This window comes from Hetaerina americana, unplaced genomic scaffold, assembly GCF_022747635.1.
Source record: "Hetaerina americana unplaced genomic scaffold, ioHetAmer1.1.p SCAF_13, whole genome shotgun sequence".
NCBI lineage: Eukaryota > Metazoa > Arthropoda > Insecta > Odonata > Calopterygidae > Hetaerina > Hetaerina americana.
Window position 1 is genome coordinate 833125 of NW_027286403.1, and position 14056 is coordinate 847180.

The following is a 14056-nucleotide window of genomic DNA, read 5'->3' on the forward strand; positions in this document are numbered from 1 at the left end:
ACGCCCAACACACATGCAAACTCTCAAACTTCCAACTAACATACACATACACCGATACCTTATATCTTTGCAATGTTTAATTTTGTTCCAACTTGTAAATTCAATGTTTTTAATATTTCTAAAGTGACTTCGGTTTCTTACTGTTATTACTTCTGGTGGTTCGGGGAATGAATCTGTATTTGTATGTATCTGTACTGGAATGTATCTGCCATATTTTATATTTGTAATCTGATCTACCTAAGTAGTGTGGGGCCATTAATTGCAATAAATTACTTAATACACTTGATATACTTGATGAAGGAACGAAAAGAATTACGAGGACCACAACGGGTAATCATCCTTTTATTTCTTCCAGTTTATTTGTTTCTATCGGTTTACTGCCATAGAATCGTCTTGATTTTGAGAATCAACTATCATTCCAAGAATTCTGAAGGAATTATTGCAGGAATAAGAAACCCACTATTTCATTTTGGTATTCGTTAGTATGCGAAAGATCCATTGCGGAAATTCATACTAGCTCTAAATGGAATTCAGTTCAGGAGCAGAGAATCTATTGTAAGGTTAATGATTTCATTGAAATTTAAGATTCATATTCTGTAATAATATTCTACCTTAACATCCAAACAATAATAGTTTTGTAATAAAGTATCATATTTATCGTAATTAACCTTAATATGTAGTTTCAAGTTTTATGTAAGTATTTTTTACTGTTCAGTCGTTTATGTTTGAGAACATTAGTGCCAATGGAAGATTTTAAGCATCTAAATATCACCAGATAGTATTCATGCACTGATTATTAAGTAATAAAACGTCAAAAGCTAATTGCAACAAGTTTTGCCAGAAAAATGCATATTCCCTATTTATGACAAGTGAACTTTATCCGGCATCGACTTCAATGTGTTCTGAAAGAGTACAAGAAATAAAATTTCTATTTTCCCCGAAAATAGAAAGTTCATTTCTTACGGGCTTGTCCATAATCAAATTATTTTTATCCGTGCTATTTAATGCCCCCTGCCGCACTCTCATTACTTTACCTTAGAAAGTATCGTACATTTACTTCAAAACCTACCCCACAAGCCGCCACGCATGAATTTGGTATCGGGTGCTATGTCATTAGCCAATAAAGGATTTATTAACTTAGTTCTCGCAAGTTATGCTTCTTAATGTTGTGGTCTTTAATTGTGAGCAGATTGGTGGATGAAACTCATCGTGTTTGAAAAATTCTTTTTGTAGTGATTAGCTCTGCAGTAATTTCACTTATCACTGTGCATAGTCTCGCATATTACAGGGTTCGTCCGGAAAATAAGTGTACTGAGCTCAGGAAAAAAAATTTATTACACTTTTACATATCTTAAGCTAATATTCCTCAAAATAGGACCCTTGTGAGTCGATACACTTGTTCCAGCGGCGTTCCCACTCCTGGAACGCTCCCGCGAAGGCATCATCGGGAACCTCTCGAAGACACGTCGTCACGGCTTCTTTGACGGCGTCCAAAGTCCCGTATCGCGTTCCTTTCAAACTCCTCTTTATCTTCGGGAACAGAAAGAAGTCCGGTGGTGCCAAGTCCGGGCTGTAGGGCGGGTGCGGCAGCGTTGCCACGCCGTGCTTGGCCAAGAAGTCCGACACGACAAGCGCGGTGTGAGACGGCGCATTGTCGTGATGCAGCCGCCAGATGTTTTTGATCGCTGGCCGGACGCGGGCGACTCGTTTTCGAAGCCTGTCGAGCACTTGGACGTAAAATGCAGCATTTACAGTTTGTCGTTCAGGTACAAATTCGTAGTGGACGACTCCCCTTTTGTCAAAAAAGACAATGAGCATCGCCTTGATCCGAGATTTGCTCATGCGAGCTTTCTTTTGACGGGGTGATGATAGGGTGTGCCACTCCGCACTTTGTCTCTTCGTCTCCGGGTCGTACTCAAAGATCCACGTCTCGTCACCCGAAACAACGTTCTCTAAAAAATGTGGATCATTTTTGCAGTGATCCGCAAGTTGTGTCGCGATTTCCAAACGATTGAGTCTTTGATCATCACTGAGCACTTTCGGCACCAACTTTGCACAAATTTTTCGCATCTGTAATTGCTCCCTAATAATCTCGTGCACTATTGTTTTTGGCACATTACACTGCTCTGCTATCATTCGAACACTAAGACGACGATCAGAGTTCAGTACATCGCGAACTTTTCGCACATTTTCGTCGGTGAGTGTCGTTGATGGGCGTCCAGGCCGTGGTTCGTCGTCGACCTCTTCTCTGCCCTCCACGAACATCTTGTGCCACCGAAAGATCATGTTTCTGGACATGGCTGACTCCCCGTAAGCCTGGTTAATCATACCGACAGTTTCGGTAGACGATTTCCCAAGCTTTACCGCAAATTTGATGGAATAACGCTGCTCCAAAAACTTCGGCATCGCGTTCCGTGACGTGGGTCGAGCGTGGAGGTTCGCGTTAACAGAGCTCCTCACTACACCACAGCTCAAAACCGACTGCCTTTTTCAGCGTCGCTTGCCAACATACCCCCCTCCAATCGCAGCTCGTCAGAGCGGTGCTGGGCGCGCCTGGAGCGGCGGGAAAAAATCAGTACACTTATTTTCCGGACGAACCCTGTATTGTAATGCAGTGCCAAATTTGTTGCTTCATATCTCGCGTTCGATGTCTCATTGAACCCTTTTCATACTCTTCTAAAACATTTCGTCGTCTCATAAAATCTTCGAATTTATACCGTCTCGCAAACTGATCCACTCTAATAATGCAAGCTTTCTGTTCATTCATAACGTTCATTCACGAAACGGCAAGATTTTCTTCATTAATTTCTTGTAATGGCATTAACTGTAAATAAAAACATATAAAATAAATATCAAACCAAACAGTACACTCCTAGAATAATTGATAAAATACCGAAGAGAAACGAATGAATTGCATTGGAATCTCTGAAATTGTTCATTGAGTCTCTTAATAGTTCAATTCTTTCCTGCCCTTATGCCGTCATCTCGGTGGATCTACGTAACAAAAATTTAGCATTTGCGTATTGATTTATTTTATATTCAAGCGTTGGTTTACATCAGTTGAAGTTTTTAAAATATTAACTGTATGCATAAGTAACGGATGGATCCCTAAGCATAATATGATGTGAAACTGACAATCTAAACGTCATCAGCGTTGATTTTCTGATGCTAGGATTTCCCTTTGGAGTTGCGAAATGTAAATTCTTTTGAGTAGGTTACTCGTGGTGTATTCATTTGTTTTCGTGACGTTTTCAGTGGCAGGTCTCGTGAAATTTCTATTTCGGTATGAACTAGATTTGCTACCGTCTTCCTTTTCCTCTAGCTTAGATCTCCAGACACCCGAGTGTTCATGCATCCATCCCTCATTATATAGGCCATTGCGAGGCATCCAAATTTATGGTAACATAATGTTCATGTTGGCTTGCTCCGGTAGAAAGGTTTGGTTTAAATTATAATAGATTCCCATGCTTATTGAAAAAAAGTTTTGAAAATCCAAACTCTTTCCTGCTCACAACCTATGGTTTTGCGTTTTCGAAATTCCTGTGCATTAATAAAGTTTATCAGTCAAGTACTTGCCAATGCCTATTTTTAAACTAAGCCCTGGCTCTTTCAACAAAATCTATTGTTTTATTTCCGATAATGTACAGGTTAGGGACTACTGGTATAATTTGCTTCTGCCAAGGAAAATCAATCATAATCCATCTTCAAAGCTTCAAGCTGATGCTCAAATGCTGCAAAATATTCTATCTTTAGAATGGTCATGCAGTTGCTGGGTATTCTTAATCTCATAAAGACTCTTAAGATTTCTGAGGATATGGCGTTGACAACCAGGATGTGGACACTGCGACTTGAATCATATGGAAAAACCTATTTATTTGTAATACATGAATGTGATGATACGAGCTTGCGACTGTAAGTTTTACAATCAATATCCCATGGCAAGATATTTTTAATAAATACATACTGTACAAGTGTTTCGGTCGGCATGCTGTCCATTTGCATGGAGGAGGGATATTGTGCGATGATTGTCGGAGCAGGGAGAAGTCACTCGTGTCGAAGTACGGAAAGTATTAAAGAGACATATGGAGGTAATGGAGGGGATGGGTTCTTACTATTTTGGGTGGGGAGATGAAACAGATACAGGCACTTATGTGACAGTTATTTCATCGCGATAATTATATTGACTTAGTAAATTGGTTCCAACCATAATAAAATCTGTTCTAAAACAAGATTAATCCCAATATTAAGTAAATTAAAACCATATGCTTAAATATTTTATAAAAATATTAAATTTACATTAGACGCAAGTTTGATTGACGGAAATTCATAAACAATCACTTTTTCGACTTTTAATTTTCTTTGATTTATGTATCTAATTGATCGTTGCCGAATGATTTGGGTGAATACCATTGAGATTCATTGATCCATAAATTTCAGAATTTCTGTTAAAACGCACAAGTATTGCAATGCTAAACTTAATTTTCAAACTGTTTTACCGAATTATTAGATTCATTAGAGCCCAAAGTTCTTGTACGATATTAAATTCCGTATGTTTGGCACTTGGCTTGCTATAACTGCCAAATTAAAAATCGCCCAAATCGTATTGATCCTGCGCTGAAAGTTTCTAATTTATTATAATTCTGTCATCAAAAAATGTGCAAGATAAATAAAAATGACCTAGTTTTAAGTATGCAAAAAAACATGTACTTGGATTTTAAAGGAATGGCAAAAATTCTTTGCCTGAATTGAATTGAAGAGTTTTACGTGGTACGGCAATAAAGTTTTACAATATTTTTGTTTATTAATCTATGTTATAAGGTGCAAAATCTTATTGATGTATCAATTACTTCTCTCCAGCTGTAAAATTACCTTTCGGTTTGAATGATAGTTTTCTTGCTTCTACCATATCCCCAGCACGGAATCATTTTTTTCAACTCATTTCTTTGCGACAACCAGGAGAATTACTTAAGTATTGTAGTAATTACCTTAATGCCTCTATCCAATTTTTACTGGCATATGAACAGTATAGTGAAAGATATGGTAAATCAGATTTAATCTTATTACAATATGTTTTCATTTATCAAAAATATAGCTGATATTCCCCTACTAAATATAGTATTTGCTTAAGTTCGCCATAATGCCAATTGATAATTATCAGAATATTTTCTAATTTAATTTCCACACTTATGAAAAAAAACAGTCTGTCTCTCGGACTCTATTATATCATGTTGGTTATCCAATATTAACAACAGCAAAATATATTTAAGAGGCAATTTGTTGCCTACTATGGATAAAATACGAATTTTGCTAATAGAACACTATCAAGCTAGTTTTAGATCAAACTATATTTATATTGAACTTTACCTTAGTGTTAGAGCCAATTTATAATTCCTTAAGAATCCAATTGATGCTGTTCATACAGATTTTAAAACTGCGCAGAAAAACCGAGAATAAGGCCTAATCCCCTGTAAGACGTAGCTCTGACTGTGGATATGAACTAATTGTAGTTTTGTGGGAGGTTAACAGTATTTCTATAGTTGTGAGGCAACTGAAACCTCTCTCTTGCACTCCCGAGTCGGTTCATTCTTCTCGAAACATTCAAGAACATTAAGATAACCTTTTGCAGTCTAAGTTATACATGTTGGTTTCAGTTCATGATAACAATTGCTACTTGTTAGCAAAAACATATTTAGTATCACTTACTATTCCTTTCGAAATAAAATTATGTTATGGTATTCTAATACTTCGTAGAATAATTTGTAGGAACGTTTTCTTGTAAAAATTTAACCTGCCATTTTCCGTCTTGATACGTACAGACCACTTCTTAGCTTTGCATACATTTTACCTCAGGAATCTTTCTATTTTGCCTAAGCAGTATTGCCCATGGTAATATGCCCAATAGGTGCATATTGCTCCCATTATATAGTGAAAAACGAACTCCTGCGCTAACGACCCGCGAAAAATGACTTCCGAATCAAGGAGCTTCTTGGAAAACACCACCATACTAAATCCTCATTTTTCGGCAGATTTCACCGTCAGAAAGTGTTGGTACACCTATCGTCTGTAAAATATTGTGTTTTCGAATGTCATTGAGTAACGCCAAACACATGCCAAAATAAATAGTTAAAGTTGCCATGCTTGCAAGTGCTAGTTTACTGAAAAAATTGCGGACAATTATTTATTCAATAGCCATAAGGTTTATGGATACTTTGGTTGATAATCTCATAGCTAAAAATATTTTGAATTGAATAGACCATGCCTTCCAATTAAACGAAACTTGGAAGATGAAATTAAGACTGGTAACATGTGACCCACATTAGGAGTTCTGTGGAAAAATCATATATCGCAGGTGGTGCACAAATTGATTTAAGCATAAGGTACTAAGCTGTGACCAGGGAAATTAATTTATGTATTGCAGCGGAAGATAAAAGTGTATTTTCACGAAAACTAGTATAGTGTTTCCATAGTCCGATCTTGCTCCCAATCTTCCCACGTGAAAAGCCTCCAATATCAATGTGTTTATTAGAACAACACCTCCATAATCCCCCAATTGGCAATATCGCCAACTTCCAACACTTCGCGGTTATGGCGACTGAAAACGCTTGGGCCCACTTCGAATCACAATGCACAGCCCGAAATTTTAAATCATTATTCAGGTCACGTAGGTACCAAATAGAAAATTCCAAGAAATCACTTCTGGTCGGAGCATGCAAAAACTTCTTACCCCGAAAGAAATCATTTGATCATGCAGGGGCATTTCGTCCCGGTGAGTAGGGCGCATTCTTTGCCGAGGGCCTCGGGTTCATATACCGAACGCCTTCAGTTAACACATTCCATTACTCAGTTGGTGAAAAAACTGGTTGGTGAAAAATTTCTCAGCAGGGCTAGTTGGAAAAATTAATCATTGCACAAACAAAGGAATTCATCACATGAATATTTGTAGAACTTTGCTGGTTCAGCTGTCAAAGTGATCTCGCAAAAGATGGGTCCTAGGGAACGGAGTTGAGAACGACTTAACTTTCTATGTGTCGTACTACCCGTGTAATTAAAAATTTTCTTCTACGCCCGTATGGAATATACGGGCCTTAAAAGCCCGTATGTTACATTTATCAGGTTGAATTACACAGGTTGAATGGCTGTGAAAGTTTAAAAACGAAATAAATAGGAGGTGGCAATTAGTTCAAATATTTTGCTCTTTGTATTCCATCTAATCATCGGTGAATTAGCCGTAAGAATATGCAAACATTTATTCGTTCTTATAATCCTTGGTTTCCAAATTCATATTTATATTTATATGTATATACATATATTTGGATCGCGGTAGTCCAGGGGTGGAGTGTTGGATCAATGACCGGAGGGCTCGGATTTGATTCCCGGGTATGTATCTCTGGGCACCTGCAGCTCCACATAAGCTGCGTGATTTTTCGGGTACCATATCTTCATCGGAAACCAAAACCCGTGCAGGGAAAGGAACTGGCCCCCCTTCCCTGTTGTGTGAATTTCACACGCCGTTCGGCTTAGTACTGGGTGAACTCTATTGCGGTATCACCCACCAAACCGATCTTAGGGTTGCTTACTATTTTTATGGTCTCTCTCTCTCTCTCTCTCTCTCTCTATATATATATATATATATATATATATATATATATATATATATATATATATATATATATATATATATATATATATATATATATATATATATGTGTGTGTGTGTGTGTGTGTGCGAGCACACGAACACGGAAATTCGGACTCCTATAATCGTGCAGTTATTTGTTGCCATTACTGCGAGTTAATTTACCAGCTGAAAGGGTAACCTACGACGGGTTTAACCCGAAGAAATAAACGCAGGAAATAAACCACATTGTGCAATACACACAACAACCTGTGGTTGTTAGCTGGAATTTTGAATCCATCCTAGTTAAAATCATAAGTTACCACCAACTCAACTTTCAGGGGCCCTGAAATAATACTCAGAGAGACTCCTTCATGCCAGATTTCGATAAAATTAAATTAAAAGTGTTCAGCGAGAAAACTAATCCTACACAAGAGATCAATTGAACGCATGTGCATAAACTGTTTCCCTCGAAGCGGCTTTGAAGGACTCGAGGGCAAATGCTACTCACCGACTCCGAGTAACCAAGCTCACGTAGCACAGTCACATTTTACCCACACAAAGATCCATGTTTTGAGCTTGTGACCTATAAATGCCGCCGCCCATGGTGTCAGCGCCGATGGCATGCAATTCCGACGCGGATGCATTTCAAAAACTCGTTAGAGGAAAATCATCGACTATTTATAATTCAACAGTTCCAAAACTCTTTTTTTCGCCATATTTTATCTGAGCGTGGAAATCTGCCACTCTTTTCTTTGTTTGTCACAATGATGTTTGAATTTCGATCCAATATACTGTTCCGTAAAAACGATGTTCTCATGGTAAATAGGGATATCGTCTTCGGTGAAGCCAACCTCATTCGAGCTGCCTGAATAGGGAGAGAATCCTTCGTGTGTGAACAGCGGCGCGGGCTCCCTCTGATACGACGTCCGCAAGGGCGCACGGGGCTCCCTCGAGAAGCGAGGACGTAAAGGTATTAACAAAACATTCGCGGTCCTCCTTGTCGAAAAACACGCCGGCAGCGCACACGACAGGAAAATCGCGGAAGATATTAGCACGCGGCTTCTTTCTCCCACACACACACGCCCATCCCCCCTATTTTGATGCCTCGGATTGGTGTCCCCTCCCCCTCCTCGTCCTTGTAGAGGTCGTTATCTTGGGGCCCCTTGCTCGCTGACCGGACAGGAGAGTGAGAGGCTCTGAGGGGCGGAAGGGGGAGGGGTGCCTGAGCGGGTGTGGGCAGCGGTGGAAGGGTTGGCGGGGAGGGTTGGAGAGGGGGTGGTGGGGTGAGTTGGCCAGAAGAAAGAAACACTTTTCCATTTGGCGGGGGGCGGGTGTGGAGTACGGGGGGGGGATGGTTGAGGGGGAGGGAGGCGCGCGTTCGGGCGGCAGGGGGGGCGCGCGGAGGGGAGTGCTGGATGCCTGGGGTGGGGGTCGAACAACACGGACGGCTGCCTCTCCGCTTCCTCGCTCAGTACGGCCGCTGTGCTCGTTGCGTCCGCATTTGTCTCTGGGCTGCTCCTCGCACTGTGCTCCCGCGGCCCGACTGCTTCCAGGACTGCAGGCGGGACGAAAGGAAAGGGAACGGACGTCTCCCAAGGGGGAAATCCCGTGTGCTTCGGCGTGGTTGTTCTTGTTGTTTGGCGACAGCTGTTTTTTTCGACCCGAGTGCGTCCGTCCTTTGAGTGTTTGAGTGTGGGCTTTGCCTCCCCGTGGCCACCGACGGGGAAGTTTTCAAGTTCTCGAAAGGTGTTGTTGGGCGCCGTTGAGTGGAAGTGAAGTCCCGGAAAGTGGCTGACGGAGGTAAGCGTGTCTGATTCCCGAAACCACATCGCCCCCTAAATCTCTCTCCCTCTCTTGACTCCCGTCGAACCCTCAACACGATCCCGACAATATTTGGCCCTACCTCACCCCCCCTCCCACGCGCTCGCCACCTATTCTCGCGTATTTTTTTAAATTCTTTTCTCGTGCATATGATTGTTTCGCCTCTATTTCCCGATCCAGATCCAAAAAGTGGGCGTCTTATCGAGCGGAGACTGCGCTACGTGAAGTGTGAAGGTAGGCTAGCTTTCGGAGTTCTTGAGTTGTGTGCGCGCGAGGAAGACAAAAGGATGCGAGGGCAATGGGATGGCAATGCGCCGATGGAGAATGAATTCCGCGGCGCCTCTCGATGCAGTCTTTCCCTCTCTGCTGGAAGAAGACGCTCGCAGAAATCTTAACAGGCACGAGCGTGAATATTTTTTTCCATTTAAATAAAAACTTCGCCACATTTGAGTCAAGCCATAAGCAAACTGCATTGATCATTCTTAATGTTTGTCAATTTTATGGTATTAATGAATTGGAGACCTTTAAACCGAGTCGTCTGGAATTAAAAAGTGTTCAATTATGCGAGAGTTATATGGTGATTCTGGGTGTATGAGAAATTTCTGGTTGCGTAAACGAGACAGTGGGCTCATGAATGAAACGCGTCCATCGTGGTTTAATTGAGTTAAATAATTGGTATTGATGGTGTCCATGAAAGTTGATAGTACGGTTTACTGCGGGATTAAAGCGAAAAGCTCGTTGATTTTGTTATCGTCCCGTTAATCTCCAACGCCACTCACCGTTCACCAGTTAGCTCCCTAGTGGAGGAGAAACCTTGCTATTTATTTGGAAAGTCCCAACGCCTCCGAGAAGGCACGGGCGAAAACGACGTATTTTGGACCTCAACATTATCCGTTTGGATTGTCACTACGAAGTGACGAATACGCTTCAGTATTTTGGGTTTTTAAGCGATGCTATACTAACAGGCAGATGTATGGTGAACCTGGCAACACATGATATTATGTGACGCGTGGGGATTGTGTTGGCAAGGTCGCTCGCTATTGGACTGACATCCCATCTCGAGGTTCCGGATTCAAATCCCAGGGTTTTCAGGATTACCTGGTCGTAGCTCGTTCCTTGCTTGAGGTGCGATGTAGCAAGCCCTTCCTGTCCATCGTACAGGACATTAAATTGAATGGCTTCTGGGTCCCTTTTGTGTGTAAGTGTAGGAAATGCCAGTGAGTAATATAAATGGTGAATTTCACGCGCCCTCGGACATTGCACTGGGTGAACACTACCATCATCTGCCAAGCCAACCTTCGGGTTGATTACTGTGTTTATAGTTAGCAATATATATATATATATATATATATGTAATTTTACTACTTGTTTATAAGAGAATTATAACAGTATATTAAAGTTTATCGTGCGAATCGCAATTTTTACTGGTTTTTTTATGCAATAACTGTGTCAGTTCATTGTCGATAGTTTTTCCGGCGATTACTTTGTGCTGCAGGATGATATGCAATGCTGGGTAAAGAGTATTGTTTTCTGGTTATCGAGGATAAAGTTTATTTTATTTTTTCAGAAAAAATGCTTGTCCACTTCATTAATGGGGTATTTTTAATGAAATTTATTTTCAGGAAATATAGTAAGAGATTAAAATGAGGATCGATTCTCTAAAGCCAGTTGTAATTGGTTACTCACGTAGATTACGTACCGCTAGACTTTTGTAAAGAAGCCGTTCAATGTACTACAAAAATTAGGGAATACATTTTTTCAGTTTTCATTGGTAATAACTGACATTAAATTTCCCATTTTAAGCAAGGTGGTGGGTGAATGATGCCATTTTTCCATCATCTCTCCTCCCAATGGCATGATACCCTTCGGTTCAACACCTGCAACAAACCAGTGCAATGCCCTGATCAGAAACGGAGGTTGACTTCGACAACTTGCAAACTGTTAATGAGGAAAAACTTGTTCTGGTGAGTGAGGAGATCCGGTCTGGGAACGTCAAAGTAAATACCTTTGAGCGTCGTCTACTTGAGAGAATTTTATTGATCGTTTCGTTCCCTCATTTCGATTTTTCTAATTCTGCTCTTTGTGAAACGTCACATTTTGGGATCGCTGATCCCAACACTGAACGACTGAAGCTTCACTGAAGACAAGACTTCTTAATATTTTTCTTGCAATCCTGCCTTAGTCTGTCGCATTCGTTCTAACTCTTTTGGCAATAATTGACACGGCAATACGACCCATATAAAGTTATTCACTAATATTGACATTTTTTGTTAATCGGACTTAATTTGGATTAAAATTGGACAATATGCAAACCTAAAGGCACAAAATTATCTGACTCGGTGTAAAACTCACCAAGACTTCACCGCAATGTGCGACATTAACAATATTTTAAATGAATATTCTTGTGACCACGTTATTTTCAACCTTTCCCCTGGTAATCTCCCAGAAGATGGAAATACTCATAAAATAAGCCGAAAAGTCCTCTTCGTTTAGAGGAATTGGCCGCAAAACTTTGCATAAAGTACAAAAAAACTATTCCTCGTAAACAATTTCACCAACTCTTGTGTTCATCATGGAAAGTCCTGCGTCCATAATTCTGTAACAACTTCCGCAATATGCTGGAAATAAGTATTAAATTAGAAGACCAAACTAAGTGGTAATTTTATTTGTTCTTGAAAGAAGAAAGGATATAAATACAGGTGCATGTCTATTGATAGTAGATAATTGCATTTGCCTCCTGCCAGACTTTCCTATGCCGACGAGCAAGATGTCTGGTGGAAGTGGTTACCTTTATTAACAGGAGGTCATTTCTTATGAGCTGTATACATTTATTCTCGTAACAGCGTGACATTATGGCAAAATTTATAATTACCTTGAGACCTTGAGCAGTGGTTAATAATCCTTTTTCTGCAACCTAAGCCTCTGTCCTCTGCTAAAAAGTATAGGAATGAATTTAAAACTTTTATCCGATGAATACCAGTCAAAAGAAATTCAGGTGTATCGTGAGGTCAGTGCCATCCGTGTCACCACCCGTGAAAGGGAACAAAAGCACATGTAGAATTAACACATCCATGTAAACCTATGCCCGCAGGCGCGTATACATTCATGCAAAAATCCTTTCAATTTACACGCATGCAAATACATATACTTCCAACAAACAAACAATTGCACATTAGGATGCGGTAAAAAAATTATTCAATGACGTGCAAGCTAGAATTTGAAAAGTATTCTTTGCATTTCATGGCCGAGAAATTAAATCCTGGCCTTAGTGTAACCTCAGAATTGTATTCTCTCGGCTATGCTTTAATCTTGAAATCAATCTGTTTCCTTTACACCTGGAAAACCTCATGGCCTTGAATAGGCCACTAATCGGCAAGGGTCTTCTGTACAAGGCCACGTTCTTAAACTTTCACTGGGTCAAAAGCGCAGGAGGGATTAGCCCAACTAATTTCTTTCCTTTCAAGCTCCTAAAATTCATTCTTTTGCTCAGATGTTCTGCTGCCCATCACTTGTCAAAAAAGAGTGCATTTGAACAATTAAGTGGTTGCCGTTGTTGAGATTTAAAATTCTTCAAGCCAAAGTTCTTTCAGGCTATTCTTAGCCATTGTTTTTCTTTCCTCTTTCTTCCTGGAAGTTAACAATTGGAGTTTATTATGAAAACGGCGAGTAAGATTTCCCCTCTCAGGAATAGAAGGAATCAAGAGCTTCCAGCTCAAACGAGACGGATCGCCAAATATCCGATAGTGAGAATCTATAACTATGCATTTCCCAGAATATGATTATATTTGTATAGAAATTTCTAGTTATGTCAAGGCTTACTCTATGTGCTTTAGGAATCTCATGATTAATTTGCTGACAGATGGGCCGAAACCCCTTGGGCATAACGATAAATACGGCGCTGCTTGGGGAGGAAATGATAATAATTTCAACAAGAATAATACTCCTACATTCAATAATACTCCTCGTAATGGTTCTACTCGAAAACTTAACAGGCACTTGGAGTTGGAAAAGTTTTATCAGTTGAATTCTTCCTGCCCATTGTGAAAGGTGAAGGTATATTTAATTGCCAATTTAATTGAAGACGTTCTGGAAGCTCAGCCTTTCCTCTGAGGTAGCACATGCGCACGCCCATCTTTGAGCACCTTTTCCCGATTCACTTCACAGGAGGCTTTGACCCTCGTTTCTGATTTAATTCATCTTTCCCCACACAGTCTCTCCGCCGCCTCCTTGTATGACGAGGGAATAATGGAAAACCCTTAACTTAAACAGGGGTAAACTTTCGCGTCCTCTAGCCAATTAGCCGTCATTCGGAATGTTTTCATTGCCGGGCCCATATTTTAAACGCCTTTGCGTTCCCATCATACGTTTTGCGCTCCGAGTTGATTGCATTGACTGCGCCCTAGGTTTAAACATTTAAAGAGTAAAGAGATTATGTCACGGCCGGCTTCCAGAGCCCCGTCTTAAGTGTTTCAATGCCACGGGACGGCAGTTTTGTTCGCTCCGACTGAAACCAGCTTTCTTTTCTCATATCAAGATTTCACTTGGCCACCAATTTTCCGGTCGTCTCTGTCTCTTCAGGTGTGAACCTTCCTCTCCTCCAGGGCTACGGGCGTGGAC

At 40.5% G+C, this 14056-nt stretch overlaps 1 protein-coding gene across 5 annotated transcripts in view; it reads left to right on the forward strand.

Annotated features, from left to right (window-relative positions):
- LOC139686039 (Ig-like and fibronectin type-III domain-containing protein 1) overlaps positions 1 to 14056 on the forward strand; it is an 862041-nt gene that overhangs the window by 420047 nt on the left and 427938 nt on the right. For 4 of the 5 annotated variants that reach the window (XM_071583132.1, XM_071583131.1, XM_071583134.1 and 1 more), the window contains exon 1: positions 9112 to 9418. The exons of the other annotated variant lie outside the window; for it this stretch is intronic. The gene's annotated coding sequence lies outside the window, so the exon portion shown is untranslated. Of the gene's footprint in view, positions 1 to 9111; positions 9419 to 14056 lie in introns of those variants that run through there. 5 annotated transcript variants of the gene reach the window in all.